We start from the raw sequence: 11152 nt of genomic DNA on the forward strand, positions 1-11152 counted from the left end.
TAAGGAGCTAATTCATCAAAAAGATAAAACAATCCTAAGCATAGGTGCACCAAACATCAGAGCTTCTAAACATACAAAATCTGATCGCTGAAAAAACTTATTCACAATTTCACAATTATCACTGGCCAAATGTGGTGGCTCACACCTGTAATCCCAGCACTTTGGGAGGCCAAGGTGGGCAGATCACCTGAGGTCAGGAGTTCAAGACCAGTCTGGCCAACATGGTGAAACCCTACCTCTACTAAAAAATACAAAAAAACTCAGTTGGATGTGGTGGCTCATGCCTGTAATCCCAGTTACTCGGGAGGCTGAGGCAGAAGAATTGCTTGGACCCAGGCGGTAGACGTTGCAGTGAGCCAAAATCATGCCACTGCACTCCAGCCTAAACAACAGAGTGACTCCATCTCAAAAAAAAAAAAAGAAAGAAAAAAAGAATATAAAAGAGCTAAACACTATCAACCAAAGTGACCTAATGATATTGACAGAACACTTCACTCCAAAGATAGCAGAATATACATTCTTTTCAAGAGCACATGTGATGTTCACCAAAATAAAATATATTCTTGAACTTAAAATGATATTCAAACAACTTAAAATAATTCAGATTATAAAAAGTATATACTGTGGACAGAACAAAATTAAATTAGGTATCATTAACAGAGAGATATGTGGACAATCTCCATGCAAATTTAGCAAGATACTTCTAAATAACCAAGGGTCAAAGAGAAAGGCTACCCCCAAAATTAGAAAAATATTCTAAATAAACGAAGACACAATATGTAAAATTTTGCTGGATGCAGTAAAAGTATTAGAGGAAGATTTATAGCATTACATGTTTCTGTTAGAAAGAAGAAAAGTGGTAAATCAATGATCTATTCTCCTACTTTGAGAACAAAAAGAGAGAAATTTATATCAAAAGTAAGCAGAAGAAAGGAAATAAAGGTGAGAACAGAAATCAATTCTGAAATGATGAAACAGACCAATAATGAAGTTTAAAAACAGGAGAGAAAAGAATCATGAAACTAAAACTAGTTCTTTCAAACCATCAATAAAATTGATAAACTCCTAGAAAGATAGAAAAAAAAGAAGGCACAAATTATCATAATGCGATTGAAAAAGGGGTCATCAATACAGATCCTACAGACACTAAAAAGAGAACATGATAAAACAGTTATGCCAGTAAGTTTGTAGCTTAGATGAAATGGATAAATTTATTGAAAGACACAAATGTCAAAGCTTACTCAAGAGGAAATAAATAACCCTCAAATATCCCAAATAGCTATTACAGAATTTGAATTTACTGTTAAAAATCTTCACACAAAGAAAACCTGAAGCCCAGGTTGCTTTGCTGGCAAATTCTACCAAACATTTATAGAAGAATCAATACTACTCTTACAGACTCTTGGAGAAAACAGAGGGAAGAGAACATTTCTGAACTCATTTTATGAGGCAAGCATTATGCTGATACAAAAACTATACAAAGACACTACATGAAAAGCATAGACCATATCCCTCATGAACATAAATGCAAAAATTCTTAACAAAACATTAGCAAATAAAATCCAACAATTAGTGAAAAGGATAAGACATAATAATCAGTTAAAGTTTATTCCAGGAATACAAGTATGGTTCAATATTCATTAAATCAATCAATATAACTTACTACATCAACAGATTAAAGGAAATTAAACCACACAATCATATCAATAGGTGAAAAAAAGGCAGCTGACAAAATAAAAAATCTATTTATGATAAAAACTCTCAGAATATTAGAATAAAAAGGGAAGTCCTTAACCTGATAAAGACCATCTGTGAAAAAACCCACATTAACATCATTACTCACAGCTAAAGAGTACTGTCTCCCTAAGACTGGGAACAGGGCAAGAATGTCCATACTCAGCACTCCCACTCATTATTACAGTCGAGGTCCTAGTCAGTACAATAAGGCTGATTTCAAGACTTACTATAAGGCTGTATTAGTCAAAATAGTGTAATTATTATCAAAAGGACAATCATACAGATCAATAGAACAGAATATGTAATCCAGAAATAAACCCATATATGGCAAACTGATTTTTTTTTTGAGACAGGGTCTTGCTCTGTCACCCAGGTTGGAGTACAGTGGCACAGTCTTGGCTCACTGTAACCTCTGCCTCCCGGGTTCAAGCAATTCTTGTGCCTCAGCCTCCCGAGTGGCTGGGATTACAGGCATGTGCCACCACGCCCGGCTAATATTTTTGTATTTTTGGCAGAGACAGGGTTTTGCCATGTTGGCTAGGCTGGTCTCAAACTCCTGACCTCAAGTGATCCACCTACCTCAGCCTCCCAAAGTTCTCAAATTACGGGTGTGAGCCACTACCTCTGGTCTAGTAAACTGATTTTCAACAAAGATGCTAAGGAAATTCTCCTGACTCAGCCTCCCGAATAGCTGGGATTACAGGCACACATCACCATGCCTCGCTAATTTTTGTATTTTTAGTAGGGACGGGGTTTCACCATGTTGGCCAGGCTGGTCTTGAACTCCTGACCTCGTGATAAGCCCGCCTCAGCCTCCCAAAGTGCTGGGATTACAGGCATGAGCCACCACGCCCAGCCTTTCACCCCCCTTTTAATGCACGTATTCTCACAGTTAAAATCTACTTTAAAATATTTCAATAGTAAAGTTGCTAACACTTGGCCGTTGATATATTTTGATTTGGTTTTGGGAAAAGGCAGGGGACTGCAGAAGATTGTGCCTGAGCCTCCTCTTACTTGTGTTCCCCAAGTTTAATGCCACTGCTCACTCATTTTCCTGGGATAAGCCCCTTCTCCTGGGCCTCAGTCTCCTTATCTGTAAGATGAGCTGGGTCAGTATTAGTTCTCAATCTTCCCCCAAGGAATGTGATACATAAAGATGGAAGGCAGATGTCTACAATTCCTTCACTTTTCACCACCTCCATGGCAGTTGCCCTAGTCCATGCCAGCAACATCTCTTTCCTGGAGCAGAGCAGCTGGTCTCTTAGCTGGTCTCTCTGCTTCCAGTTCACCTCCTAGAATCTATTCTCCACATATCAGCCTGAATGACCTTTTCATATAATATATACTATTATATCATGTCACTGAAAGCCCTCTAATGCTTACAGTTCTGTAAGAACTGTAAGCCAAGTTCTTACAGAGCCAAAAAGGGCCCTACATAACCTGCAACCCCTACTTCTCTGACTTAAGTTCTCTTCTCTTTATCTTCACTCACCCATCCTGGGCTCCATGCTTTTCCTTAAACATCCCTGAGATGGCCTCACAACAGGGCTTTTGCACTTGCCATTCTCTCTACCTGGGACATACTGACTCCAGGGGTACACGTGGCTCACAGCCTCACTTCCTTCAGCTACAGTATTTGCTCAACTGTCACCACCACAGTAAGGCCTTCTCTGGCCACCCTATTCAAAATCAAAACTGAGATGCCAGTTTCCCTGATTTTCTCCTTAGCACTTATCACCATCCAATATTCTTCTTCATTTAATGTTTTTGTCTTTCTCCCCAACTTGAATGCAAGCTCCATGAAAGCAAGGATTTGTATCTGTTTTGTTCACTGCTGAATCCCTAGTGCCTCGCCCACAAGAGCTCAATACATACCTCTTGAAAGAATGAGTGAGAAATTATCCATCTACCTAACACCACTCCTTTTCTCTCCTACTCACTAAAATACAGCATAACATAGGTGAGCTATTAACGGCATAACTCTGAATCCAATTTAAGTTACTAAAAAATTATCTGCAAATATTAATAATTCTTATAAACTGAATGAGACAGCCAATCGCAACACCAAACTGTAGTTGAGAATCATCAAGCAGATTATTTCTGAGCCTGTCCACTCTGAGCCAGATTAGGCCCTGTGAGGGCCATAGCATGATTGCAAGGAGCCCCCACATCCTGACAAGCAGCAGGCATGGCTTGAATATTAGTAAATGTCTCACATGTACTTATAGTCCTCTTTTTCAAAGAGTGTACAGACATTGCTGAGATCCACAAACACAAACTGATATTAAATTCACAACAGCTTTTGGTAGTTATACATTTAATTGACCAATGGATACTGCAAGTACAACTACTAGTGTATGAGGTTTCACGAAATTTTTCTAAAGCTACAAAAAATGGCCTCATACTTGAGGAGACTGAGAATCAACGCTTGCCCACATGGTTGCAATCCATAAATTAAGTTCCCTCCCCCTGTCTGCCTATTTAAAGTATGCTATCTTTCATGGAAGACTATAACTCTCTATTTGCAAACAACATTTTGAAGGGAAGGGGAATCCCTTGGAGTATAAGACTGTGGGTCTCAAAGCTGGTGAGAAGCAGTTAAATGCAGTAAAACCTGGAAGGCTAAATGGGATTGTATTCAAATGCACGACTTGCCAGTCTGATTTAAATTCCCACATTAGCAACATCGCTTTAGGCAGTGAACGAAAAAGAAAGTGTAAGCTTTAAAAAAACATCATTATTTTCTAATCTATATCACTTTGCAAATGCTCTGAGTTTTGTTACTTGACTCATGATGACTGTTTTTGAAACTTTCAGAAGATGGCAATTATACTCTCAAGGCATATAAGAATACTTTATTCTAACTATAAAAATAAAGTTTAATATCTCAGACATCATCCATTAGAAGCATAAAATAAAGCATATCATGGGAATTTCAACTATTAGTGTCCCAAAGGCAAACTTTTAGGCCAGAACAAATTAAGTTTGGAAGTTTTTCTAAAGTGGCTCCTTAAATTTTTAAAGTTGCCATTTTGATCTTTCAGCTCTCCTCCTCTTCCCCCCTCATTTCTGTTCTCTAAAAGTACTGTGATAAGTAAGTTTTGCAGAATTCACGTTATTGTTATTTTGTGAATCTGAGAATGTTATGCAAGCCCAGGTGACCACAAGTGAGGCTATGTTGGGAGAAATGAAGTTGTCCATCTTCTGTTTTAGACCACGGCGTCTCAGGTTAAAACTCCCAAAAGCGTCCCTAGCCAATATGGGGGCTGCTTGAGCTGAACAAGACTCCTAAGCGCACAGTAAAATAAAACTGGGTCTGGGGAATTTTTAAATTATAGCACTTTTGATTTCAAAAACTGGCCACAGTCAGCTAGCACAAACCCTCAGTCAAGGAGAAACTGGCCATGACAGATTGCACTTGATCTCTACTTCCCTCCTCTCACTGTTTTTCTCCTCCTGGCCTCTCTGAATAAAAGCATCAAAAGTAGAGTTATATGTGTTTAGCACAATACTTGGCAGTTAGTAGTTACTAAATAAAAAGATTTTCCTAGAAGCATGGTGTGAATGGGAAACAATCTGTAAATATATGCATTCAACAGTTAAGAGTGCAATGACACAAGCATTGGTATACTGAAGAAACGTTTTGTACGGCATTAAATTTGAAATATCAGCATTTGCCCGGATCTTCTTACTTGCCTCATTAACACACTTACAAACTGGCAGGCTTGGTAAGAACGCCAGGGGATCTCCTCCAAGATTTCTTATCTAACTTGTAGGCAGAAAGTCACCTACTGCTTTGGCAAAGGTCTAGGAGCAGATTCCCTGCCACCACAATACCACCATGTCCCTGGACCCTGCCTGGTTAGGAAAGCAGCATGGGACAGTGGGCCCAGCTCTGAATGCAGAACTAGGGGAAGCATGGAATGCTACTTGGCACCTTATCACTATCTCCTCCAAACTCTTCAGTTTAAAATAAGGAAACTGAGGCCCAAGGGAATTGTTCCAGCTCTCACATATCTTTATGACCAGAATCAAAAGAATGCAGTTTCTGGTTTCCAAACTAGGACTTTCTTTCAGACAGTTGCTCCTAATGGATGGAGGTGGCTTCTGAGAGTAAATTTTGACTCAGGAAACACTGACAGCAACCTTGGGGCATGTTTAATGACTAGTCCTTAAGTGGCATGAAACAGAGAACTGTCACGTTCTGATTTAAGAGTGTGGCACCCAAATCCAGAAGAATTGCTAACTGTTGCACTTAACATCTTTTTTTTTTTTTTTTTGCAATGGAGTCTCGGTCTGTCACCAGGCTGGAGTCCAGTGGCGCAATCTCCGCTCACTGCTACCTCCGCCTCCCGGGTTCAGGTGATTCGCCTGCCTCAGCCTCCTGAGTAGCTGGGACTATCTTTTGTATGCTTTCGTGCTTCCCTTTTTTTCTTCGCTTATACACAATTAATCTCAAGTATCCAAGACGCTAATAATGCACAAGAAGTGGGGTGGGAAGTTGGGGAAAGTGATGACAATCTTTAGGGAAACAAAATTTTAATAATTTAAGTGGCCTAAAATAATTCTCACTCTACTTCAAAACTACATTTTGTAAATTCATAGCTTTTCTCTTTACTATACCTGAAAATGACCCAAGAAAGTCCTGCTCTGAAGAATCTGCTTTTGGTGTATCCCAGATAAAAGCCTTCTACCATTGATTGATCCTCCCTGGCTCAGTCATTTGCATGTTATCTGCTTCCTCTAGCTACTGGTGTCAAAGGCCTTTAGCTGAGCTAGTCTGACTTCCATCCTATGCTTTCTAAATTTCTTCTTGCTCAACTATTTCCAACTGTATTATTTGGCTCATCTTCCTCACTACATTTTTCATGTCATGAATTTAAGTTGTCGAGTGGCACTAAATCTTAAAGAAGAAGAATTATTAGGGTAAACTGAAAACACCAAGTAATCTCTCTTAGCTTCTTTTAGTTAGATGTTCAATTTTGAAGTATTTGGATATCTCTTTAGTGCATATACTTCCAATCACTAGCTGCCCTTCCTCTTGAAGACACTATTTTAGCAACAGCAGGACCTTAAAGTCCCATAATGCCTGTGCTGAAACACTGTAGGCATCATCTAGGCTAACCCAAGCTCCTTATCTTACAAATCAATACACTCAGCCTCAGAGGGAAGATTTTTTCCTAAGATCTTTACTCAATAAAGGATTTCTCATCTTGCACCTTTAAAATGCTCTTTTCTTTCTAATCATAGTCTGTTACCACCTCAATGACTCCTTCACCAACTAGTTTTTAAAGGAAAAAAGATGATTAATGCCCTCAGGTGATGGAATACTTCCTTAAGAGTTTTTTTAGGGAGTTATCTTTTTTATTCTTGTCATTTCAAGTTCCAAATTATTCGTGCATTTTAACTGCATACCATGAACGTATGTAAGGAAGGGATTTCCATAAGTCTACATACTACAGGAATAAACCCTGAGATAATAAAGTGGCTTAGTAAGGAGTTTGTGTCTTAATCCTAGTTCTGCTACTGATTACCCAACACAAGTCACTTCAGGTCTCTTTTTTTCACAAGGAAGAAAGGTGGCAAGAGCTATGATTCTCAACTTTCCTTGGATTCACTGAAGGCTGAACTAAGGTCCAAATATCTAACGAAAACCGAGTTTGCTTACTCATGACAAATCTGCACAGGCTAAAATGTCAAGCTTACTTTGAAGTCACACTGGGTAGCTTGCACTGATCAAGTTCTAATTGGCATATATACGTCTTCAACTAAAAACTGCAAAATTAATTACTTTTAGTTTGAAAGACAAAACTGTAAACATATTTGGCTTACATGGAAATAATGACAAGAATGAAGCTTTCAAAAGTAGAGGTGGGAGTGGAGGGAGGAAAAAGCAGGCTTGGCACAAAGAAACAACAGTTCACATAAATATAAAATTTCACCAAGGAAATTCTCTGACAGTGTCCAGATGCAAAGCACTCTATGTCAAATCTCAATTCTTGAAAACAGCACTTGACAAACACAAATTAGGCACTCAGAGTTGGATTATAAGGTATTTTTTCTTTATATTCACATTAAGCATCCAACTAGATTATATTGCACAGACTTAAAGGAGAGGTTCTTCAAGGAGTTTAAAATCTGTTGATGCAAAATACAATAGTTCATTCAGCCATGTTCAACCTGTACACTTAAAAGGGCATTAGCAGGGGATTACATTTCATTTTCAATCTACAGAGACTGAAATCTGAAGGCACTGCCAACTGCTGCCTCACAGTCTCACCGTGTAACCAAAGAGGGAGGCTGTGTGCCACCAAAGGGCCCTGGATTGGGGCACAGGAGATGTGAGTTCTAATCCAGCTGGCCTCAGGGGCAATTCCCTATACCCCAGAACAGTACTTTGCACTGATGCTCAATGAATGTCAGCTGACTGGAAATGCAAAAATATCCACCATGTGCCAATTTATATTATACAGGAAACATAAAGATCTTTGTGTCCCTGCCCTCAAAAAACTAAAATCCAATTATGTAAAACATGGACAGTTTGTTGGGAGGAAGAGTGTGAATACTGCTTGGCAATTATTATGAGGCAAAGGATATACAGTGGTTATCTTGAAAAAGCCTTGCAAAGTAAGCCAAATATTTCTATTTGATACACAGAAAACCAGGCTCAGAGAAAGCATGTAATTTGTTCAAGATCACACAATTTGTAAAATGAGAAGCCCAGATTTCAATCCAGGTCTGCAAAGTTCACATTATTTGCAGTATGCAACACACTCACACACATCAAGGCAGCCCAGGAAGAGATAGGGATTTGGGTCTAAGTTTTACTTCTCCTACTAAGCTGTTGCATTTCTCCCTAGAGAGAACATTTCTCTGCATTTTTTTTCACCTGCACGATTGGAGAGCAGAGAGGTGTTGGCAGGAGGGTTCATGAACTGGATCTGTGGTTTTTTGGTTTGGTTTGGTTGGGCGGTTATCAGAAATCGTTTGAGCCAGGACTTGTCCTAATATGTTTTTTTCCCTTCCCTGCTCTTAGAAATTATTTGAGAATGGTACCTTTAGCTACTAATGGAAATATATTCTACCTCTCAAGTGAATGGGAGCAGAAAGATGTGCTGCTTCCAAGCTCCCTCCTAGCAAGCGGAGGCTGAGAGTGTGACCCTGCTGGGGGATGCTGCTGAAAGTTGAGACAACTTATTCACGGATCCATGTTTCCCTCCCAGCTGGGTGCTCTGCACCCACTGGGTGCTCCTGGTTTGAGAGAAATGGGGATGTGTGCCCTGCATGACTTGAGCGGCCTGCCTGGGGCTCGTCTCCAGATTATAGAGACCTTTAAGAAAAGTTCGCGGTGTAAAATACTGGGGTTTAAATAGCGGAGCGCGGACATCCGTCGCTGGGGGCGGCGGCTGCGGCCTGTCGCTCCGGTAGCGGGAACCACTTCCTGGTCCGCATCTCCCGCCTGCGTCCACACCCCGCTGCTGCATTTCCCCCACGGCACAGAGCTTTAGAGGCAGCAGGGGGCTCCGTCCGACTCCCGCGTGAACGCCCGGCCCGGCCCGGAGCGGGGTCCCTTCAGAGATTTAAAACACAACGCTCTGGAACTGCAACTCCCCCGGCGCCCAGCCCGGTTCCCAGGCGTCGTGGCCGGGGCAATCCCCTGCGGCTGCAGGGAAGAGGCCCCGAGCCTGTTGGAGCCTCCGGCCCCGGCCGCGGTCCCACCGGTGACCCAGGTGCGCCGCGCCCGCCCGAAATCCCGTCCGACGTCGCCCGGCACCTGTCGCGCCCGGAACCCGCAGGACCTGCGCTCACCTCGTTCCGGGGGCCCACGGCCCGTCCCCGCGCCTCTGGGCCCAGCTCCCGCCGCCGTCTCCGCCAAGGGCCCCGCCGCGGCCGCCGCCCACTTTCGGTTTCCCCGCACCGCTGGAGCCGCCCCGCGGCTCGGGAATCACCTCAAGCCCCCGCCCCGCCCTGCTCGGCCCCGCCCCGCTTCGCCCCGCCCCGCTTCGAGGGCAGCCTGGCCTCGGCTCTGCGCACGCGCGGACGCCTCGGTCGCGTCGGCCCACGCCGGCGTCCGCGCGTGGGAAAGGAAACCGACGCCGCCTAGCGGTTTCTGCGCGTGCCCACGCACCGGCCGGCGGCGGAAGACGCCTGCGGGGCGGGTGCGGAAGCGCCTCCTGGTGGACAACGCAGGTACGCGCTGGCCGAGCGAGCCGGGACCCAGCAGGGGGTGTGGGCGGCTCCTCCTAAGGGGCTCACCCTCCTTCCAAACAGTTCAACTCCTGCACATTATTTTCTTCCACATCTGGAGCAGTTACTTTTTATTGCCCTAGACACACACTCTGTCCGCCCATATCCTTCAGGCCTTTCTCAAGCATCACCCTTTCAATGACGGTGGGCACAGTCTCTTAACATGTCAACCTCCTTCCTTGACTTTCCCTATCCCCATTCTCAGCCTTATTTCTCCTTAGCACCTATCTAGCACACTATATGTATTTTACTTAGGCTTTTATTGTCTGCTGTCCTCCTAAAATTAAAGCTCTGTGAGCACAAGGATTTTTGTTTGGTTCCTTAACCTATTCCCAGAGCCTAGAATAGTGCCTAGCACACGATCAGCGATAAATATCTGTCAAATTTATTCATTCATTCTAAAGTTATTGAACACCTAATAAGTGAATACCTATTTCTTCTGCACATTAACTCCACCAACCCTTATTGGGCACCTGCTTTGCATTCCTTCAGCCAACATTGAACGCTTCTCTGCACCATCGGATATGCATTTACTGGGAACTTGCTGTTTATTCAACCGGTATTTTATTACAGCTTGACTGCATTGTATAAGACATACAATAAACTGAACGTTTAAAATGTACAGTTTGATAAATTTATATATATATATATATCACTGTGAGACCATCACTGCAATCAAAATCATGAACATATCCATCACCCAAAAAAGTTTTACTGTGATCCTTCGTAATTCTTATATCTTGTCCCTCCCTGTCCCTTGCCCCCTCAACTGCTCACCTGCTTTCTGTTGCTATAGATTAGCTTGCTTTTTCTAGAGTTATATATACAACTTTTATATATGGAATCGTATGTACTATCCTTTTGGGGGGCTACCTGACTTCTTTTGTTTAATAAATTATGTTCACCCATGTTGTTACATGTATCAATAGTTCATGTCTTTCTATTGCTGACGGGTATTGTAGGGATGTACCAGACCTACCACACAACCCAGCAATTCCATTCCTGGGTATTTACCCGGGAGAAATGAAAGCATATGTCCACACAAAAACCTGGACAAGAATGCTTGTGGTAGTTTTGTTGGCCATAGCCCCAAATGGAAAAAACACAAACATCCATCAGAAGGTGAATGGACAATCAACTAATACATATTGAACAACTGCTGTTAAAT

At 42.2% G+C, this 11152-nt stretch overlaps 1 protein-coding gene across 2 annotated transcripts in view; it reads right to left on the minus strand.

Moving 5' to 3' along the window:
* Positions 1 to 9765, minus strand: part of TDRD7 (tudor domain containing 7) — an 81313-nt gene extending 71548 nt beyond the window's left edge. The window contains exon 1 of one of the 2 annotated variants that reach the window (XM_050762070.1): positions 9547 to 9765. The gene's annotated coding sequence lies outside the window, so the exon portion shown is untranslated. The remainder of the gene's footprint in view (positions 1 to 9546) is intronic. The other variant, XM_050762071.1, reaches the window with a different exon arrangement.
* Between the last annotated feature and the right edge of the window lie 1387 nt (positions 9766 to 11152).

The sequence above is a fragment of the Macaca thibetana genome, chromosome 15 (assembly GCF_024542745.1).
Source record: "Macaca thibetana thibetana isolate TM-01 chromosome 15, ASM2454274v1, whole genome shotgun sequence".
NCBI classification, from domain to species: domain Eukaryota; kingdom Metazoa; phylum Chordata; class Mammalia; order Primates; family Cercopithecidae; genus Macaca; species Macaca thibetana.